Source organism: Gavialis gangeticus, unplaced genomic scaffold, assembly GCF_001723915.1.
Source record: "Gavialis gangeticus isolate Ggan-Ray unplaced genomic scaffold, GavGan_comp1, whole genome shotgun sequence".
In the NCBI taxonomy this organism is placed as follows: Eukaryota; Metazoa; Chordata; order Crocodylia; family Gavialidae; genus Gavialis; species Gavialis gangeticus.
In genome coordinates this window covers 40,092,080-40,098,606 of record NW_017728998.1, presented here as the reverse complement: position 1 = coordinate 40,098,606, position 6,527 = coordinate 40,092,080, and the positions used below count along the sequence as shown (strand labels likewise).

At 46.2% G+C, this 6,527-nt stretch overlaps 1 protein-coding gene across 2 annotated transcripts in view; it reads left to right on the top strand.

Moving 5' to 3' along the window:
• The window catches only part of LOC109289627 (dipeptidase 2-like), a 63,361-nt gene that overhangs the window by 12,793 nt on the left and 44,041 nt on the right, over positions 1-6,527 (top strand). The window lies entirely within an intron of this gene.

Sequence of the window (6,527 nt, the reverse complement as noted above, 5' to 3'; positions counted from 1 at the left end):
AGGCAGTAAGACTCGGTACCCAGTCCAGCATTCCTGGCAGTGAGCAAGTGGGGATGTAGGCAGAGAGGGAAATAATATTTGCACCTATGCTTTGGAGGTCCAATAGTGTCAGAGTATTCATGTGACAGAGGCACTTTGGGGCTGTAGGCATGTCATGGAAAAGGGCTCTGCCCATACATTTTACCCATTCAGAGAATTTGGGCCATGTGAAGGCTCCTTTCTTTAAGGACATCAGATATTTTTCTCTCCCTTTAGCTGCTAACCCCCCAGAGAAGTATCAGTAGGGGCTTCCCAATGGTTAGTCATTGGGAAACTGAAACCCATTGACTGAAGTCACTGAAAACAACCTCAAGAGATAAGCTAGGGAACCCTCTTTCTCATAGAGCTTGTCACAGGAAATGTACAAATTGTTATTGCCTTTTTGTAGTGGCAGCTATTAAAAAAGTGAATATTGCTGAGCAATTACTAAAATATATTTGGCAGTTGAAACACTTAATCTCTTTAAAAGGGCAAAAATGTGGATGATTACAGCTGAAAAAATGCACAAATATCCAGGGGGTACAGTATTGGCAAAGGGAACATAAAGGGTTGTAAACTTCTTTTACCCTTCATGCTGTTTGACAAAACATAGCTCTCACACATTTTTCTCAGAGCTCAAAAATATCAATGTTCTAAATACAATAATAGTAACAGATCAAATTATTTTCTCCCAAAGCTCCCTGCTCTGGCTATTAGGCTGTAAGACAGATGTTGTGCAAGATGGAGCATTATATTTCATTTTCCAGAAAACAACATCACTATAAAACCTGATCCTCCCTCTTGCCCAGCCTTCCCTCACTCCACACCCTTAAGTATCTTTGTTTACTTGAACACTGGAATCCAGATTGAGGTAGAAGCTCTCACAATTCATAAGGGTGTCAGGCCCAGTGGGTGGAGCTAGAAGTGAGGATCAGTGGTGTTTCAGGGATGAACCATGTGTTGGAAGTAACAAAAGGGCAACCCAAATTCCAAATTGAAGAGTGGAGGCCAAAACCCAGTGTCCAAATCTGAATTGGAGGTCTAATCAGGGATCAGTCAAGGTCAAGTCTGAGAGCCAGAGGAGTTACTGGAACAGGAGCTGTGTAAGGACTAGAGATCAGAAGGTTGTGCAGCAAGGCTTAGGTGTTGGGGAGTGTCCTTAAAGGCAGACCTGAAACAAATCTGAGTGAACTGGGTAGGTCTGGCTCTGGTTGGTTTGTTAGGTTCAGTTTCTCTGGCTGCAGGGCAGAAGTTTATTTAGTCTTGTCCCTGCAGGATATGGATCAGCTGGACCTGGTTAGTTCACTGGGTTCAATTGACTTAGCTTAGTCCTGGAAGAAGTAGGGTTGCCAACTGTCCATAAACTTATGGACATTCTGTCAAGAAAAAGGCTAAAAACATAAATAAAGTCTGAAAAAAAGTTAGTAAAAACCTAAGAAACCATGAACTTGATTAAAGATCCATTATCAGAATGAGGCTGGATCTGTTACTGGAATGAGACAGAGAAGAACAGTACTACATTGTGTCTGAGTGGGAGTGCAGCTGAGCACCCTGCAGGGAGCTTTCTGCCAGGGCTTTGTGGCCCACAGGATTCTCTGTACCCCCCTTGCCTTCTCCCTCAACCACATGCTGCTGCTGCATCCTGTCAGCCATTAGCTACCTGTAATAGCTACTTGCATCAAAGGGCTCTGCTGCCCTAGGCAGTCTGAGGCAACAAGCAGGACAGGGAAGGGGGCAGCATGGATGAGACAGAGCTGTGGTGGGGGGAAGAGGTGATCAGTGGTAGTCCATGGGAGGATGGGGGAAACGGGGCCTGTGGGGGTAAGGTGGTGGGGTTGGGCTGGGGTGGGGGGCAGTTGCAGGTCTAAGTGTGTGGAGATAAGTAGGGGACTCCTGGGGTGGGAGCAGCATTGTGTAAAACCATTGCTGCGATCAAGTAAGCCTTTTTGTCAACTCACCATCACTTGCATTAGTGTCATGTTTTTAAAAATGCATCTGAGAAAAGAATAAGTGATAATCTTAAAAGTGCAGATCAGCCTATTGCTCAGAAAGCAAAAGTAAAAAAACCACATACATTCCAGTCTACTTGGACTACAGATAGTGAATTCAAAGACTGGATGTGTGAAGACAAGGAAAGCAAGCACAATACTAAATACAGCTGCCGTAGAATCCCTACAGTTGAGTCTAGCACTTGTTACTGCCAGCCAGGGGCTGACAGAAGAGTTACACTTACATTATATAAAACACATCAGTAAAAAAGTTTCATTGTCAGTAAAAAGCTTGCAGAATCTCAGTAAAAAAAATATTCTTGAACTGGCCACCCTGGATAGAAGGGGGAATGATAACTTATAAGCGAATAAATCAGCATCTTAATTCACATAGCACCTGCTCAGAGACCACTGAATACTTTTGGGGTTCTTCACAGATACAGCAGCATACCAGAGTCCATGAACAGCAGTCTAGCTCTCCAACATGAAAAAAGGGATTTTTTTTCCTGCTGTTGCTGTTGCCTCTCAGAATATTTTCAGGTTTAGTGTTATTAAAGGTGTTCTGCATTGGAGTCACAATTAGAGTCACATTGGAGCAGTGTTGCTATAGCTATGCTGTAGCTAGTTTAAGCCTAACTTGTTGGGTCTTGGGGACTTCACACTGCCCGTAGGATGCCCTCCCTTCTATCTCTCCTGCCATGCTTTGATGTTACTTATGGTTCTAAAAGGGAGGCTGCCCTTGGGCCTTCACATGGCCACAGCTCGGCTAAATCCCTGCTAGGGTTCCCCAGCACCCTACTGGCTCTCAGTATTCCTCAGGCCCCTTGCTGGGTCTCGCTCTATAGCTGTGCCATTACAGGGCACCTCAAGCCTTAGGGGCTAATTGTGTGGCTCTAATCTTCCCCTACACCATACCCCAAGCCTTGCAGTTATTATTGTAATGTTGTTCTCTTGTTGGAGCTTTGGCTTCCTCAGCCTCCACCCCTTTTTTCTTAGCTAGGCCTTCTAGCCTGGGCCCACTGTATCAGACCTGGCTTTGAGGCACTAGCTCTGGTCTAGCCCTCTCAGGCACTGTGCCTCTGACCCCTGTCTGCCAGGCCCCTGGCCTCTGGCTGCACCCCTCTTGAGCAGTAGGCCCCTGGCCCCTCTCTGGCTCTGTGGCCTCACTCTATACCAGCTCTGGACTCAATAGTTACTTGAGCCTGGCCTGGCAGGGCTCAAAGCAATTGCATGCCCCTTGGGCAGCATTCCAAGCTGGCGTGCTTGGCGGTGTGGCATGAGTGCACCTACATGGCTGCACACACTGTGCAGCTTAGAGGGAATGCCGCCCCTAGGCACTAATGGGACCTCCATATATCTCCCCTACAATCCCAACCCAAACCACTGGTATACCTATAACATAAAACTATGTCCCTGGGGTATAACAGAAACACAAAGAAACAGCCTTCTGTCCCTTTAAGAAGGAAAACTATCTTTATCTCCCAGCTGACATATCTTCTAGCCCTGGGCTCCTTGTGAGCTCCCCGAGCCTCACTATTCCCATGGGCTGCATAGCAGTTGGCTTAACATTCCCTGGTAACTCTTCTGGGCAGGAGCTCCTTCTCTTGCAGCTGCTAGGGAAATACTAGCTTGCCGGCTCAAACTCTGGGCTTAAATCTTCCCAGGGACTGCCCCCTTCCCATCAGCAGTCTTCCTGGGTTGCCTACAAGTGCCAATTGGCTTAACTGGCCTGTTGGCCCTGCAACCTGCAGCTGCTACACCCTACCTAGCCTGCAGTCCTCCCTCTCTGGGCTGCTTCTTCTCTTAAAGGAACGGGGAACCTCAGACTCTCTGCTATAGACTTGCATACTAATACAGTATAGTAATATATAGCTATTAATATCTGCAGCAGATGAGATGGAAATGGGGAGTGGAAATGGGGAGTACCAGATGGAGCAAGAGAAATCCTACCCTTAACTAAATCAAGAATTGATGGCTGAATCCTACACTGTGAGGCTTGCTCTTTGTGAAGGAAAGTAGAAGTCAGACAGCTTGTGTATAATTTGTATATGGAAAATGACAAAGGAACTTCTTTTGCACTGTGAAGCATATCCATGGAAGACGGTGTGTGTGTGCATGAGAAAAACTGTGGTTTGACCTTATATGGCAAATCTGGCTTTCATTCTATGTGACAGTTCCCTGGTCCCTGGGCACACTAGTACAGGAAAGTAGAGTCTCTTAACTTGCAAGTTTCCATAAGAGTAACTTTTTTGCCCTTTGTGGAGACATTTGAGAAATGTGATTTATTGTGAAGATTGAGCAGAATAATCAGCTGAGCTCCATTCAGCAGCAGGAGTCTGCAAAAAGTCCCCCTTTGTATTTATGCTGTTACTGTAAAGTAATTGGAGGCTATCGCACTTGGTTTACCATCAGTTATGGGTAACAGGGTAATACCCTGCCCCCAGGAAGGTGGTAGTCAGAGCCAGTGGTAGGAGCTGAGGGGCGGAACCAGTCACAGAGCCAGGAAACAAGGAAGGTCAGGAAGCAGGAAGTCAGAATCCAAGATGGTAATGTGGAGCATGCTTGCATGACAGTGTGGGGGGAGAACAAAGGGAGGTGATAGAGCAACAGAAAGCCAACTTTTAAAACTATATGCAGCAATTCAGATGCAAGGAGAAACAGGCTGAGAAGTTGCAGAGACCTGAACAGAGGCGGAACCTTTACTGATGAAATTCACTGCTCTGAAGCAACGTGTCTCTGGGAGCTTTTGCTTGCATTTATTATGAGACGTCTGCATTGGTTACATATAACAAATGGTGTGAAAGGCATATAGCCACTCTTTCTCTGAACTTCTTTCCTTTTGCCAGGTTAGGTCAGCTTACAACTTACAGGACAGTTACCTGGGTAGGATGCCATAGCATGTTTCCCTCAGGGAAAATTTTGGCTCTTTCTGCTTCTGTATCTGATATTCTCAGAAACAACTGGAGATTGCCTCTGAGCACATCTAATGTTATTGCTAAGATGTTGTAATTCACTTGTTTTTGCAGTAGTTGTAGCCAGCTGATATAAGGGGATGGAATGTATCTAGAGATCAGAAGGAAGTGTAAGAAAGACTGGATGATTTCAGTTGTGATATGAACTCTTAACTGCTTTGTTTTGTTCTCCCATCCATAAAATGGATCTCATGCTGCCCTATTATAGGGGTGTGAAGTCTTAATACAATGGTAGTAAAATGCTTTATGGTGTTTCACTTAACTCAGTGCAGATAATTACCCCTTCAGAGGGTTCATAGGCATCAGCAATAACAGTGAAAACAACCACCACTCTCTATCTGTTACATATTGACCTGAGCAGCAGCTTCACTTTTCATAGTTTGGTTCCCTCTGACTTCATTACATATGAAACCCACTGCTTCCTTGAAGGAGTTGGCTTCTGACTGTCAGCTCCTGTTTTTAAAGTGTTTCTGAAATGTTTCTAGTAAAACTCTACAACACACAGGCAGGTTTTATTAGAGGCTTCTCTTGAGATTCAGGGCCAAGCTCAAAGTTGTGACTCCAATAAGTCTAAGTGGATATAGCGTGGGTAACCCAGAGCTGTTGTGGCTGCATCTTTTTTTGCTCTCTGTCCACTTTTCATGTCCATCAGTACCATTTTTATACCATTTAATAGTCCTCATTATCAGCAATCCCTCACAGGCAAGGATGATTGTCTTCCATGATTGCCTCCATGGGTCTGGAGATGGAGGACAAAGCTAATCTGGGATTCAGAGGTTCTATTGCAACTCAGGTATGTTCCCATGCGGGGTGACTCGGTCCAGATTCTTGATTCGGTCCGTGACACGCTGTTTCTGCTGCTCCTGCTTTTCCATCTCCTATTGTCATTTCATAGTTGGTAGGGTCGGAAGGGACCTGAGCAGATCATCAAGTCCAACCCCCTGCCATGGGCAGGAAAGAATGCTGGGGTCAAACGACTCTGGCAGGGTGTCTATCTAGCCTCCTTTTGAAGACCCCCAGGCTAGGAGCAAGCACCACTTCCCTTGGAAGTTGGCTCCAGATCCTAGCCGCCCTGACTGTGAAGTAGTGCCTCCTGATGTCTAGCCTGAATCTACTCTCCGTCAACTTATGGCCATTATTCCTTGTTACTCCCAGTAGTGCTCAGGGGAACAGGGACTCTCCCATTCCCTGCTGGTCTCCTTTGGCCAGTTTATAGACAGCGACCAGATCCCCTCTTAGCCTTCTCTTGTGGAGGCTGAACAGGTTCAGGTCCCGTAGCCTCTCCTCGTAGGGCCTGCCCTGCTGCCCCCTGATCATGCGAGTGGCCCTCCTCTTGACTCTTTCCATGTTGTCCCCATCCCTCCTGAAGTGCAGCGCCCAGAACTGGATGCAGTACTCCAACTGTGGCCTGACCAATGTCATATACAGGGGTAAGATCACCTCCTTGGACCTGCTTGTGGATGCATGACAAGGTGTGGTTAGTCTTCCTGACTACGTCCCCACATTGGTGGCCCATGTTCATCTTGGAGTCTATAATGACTCCAAGAAT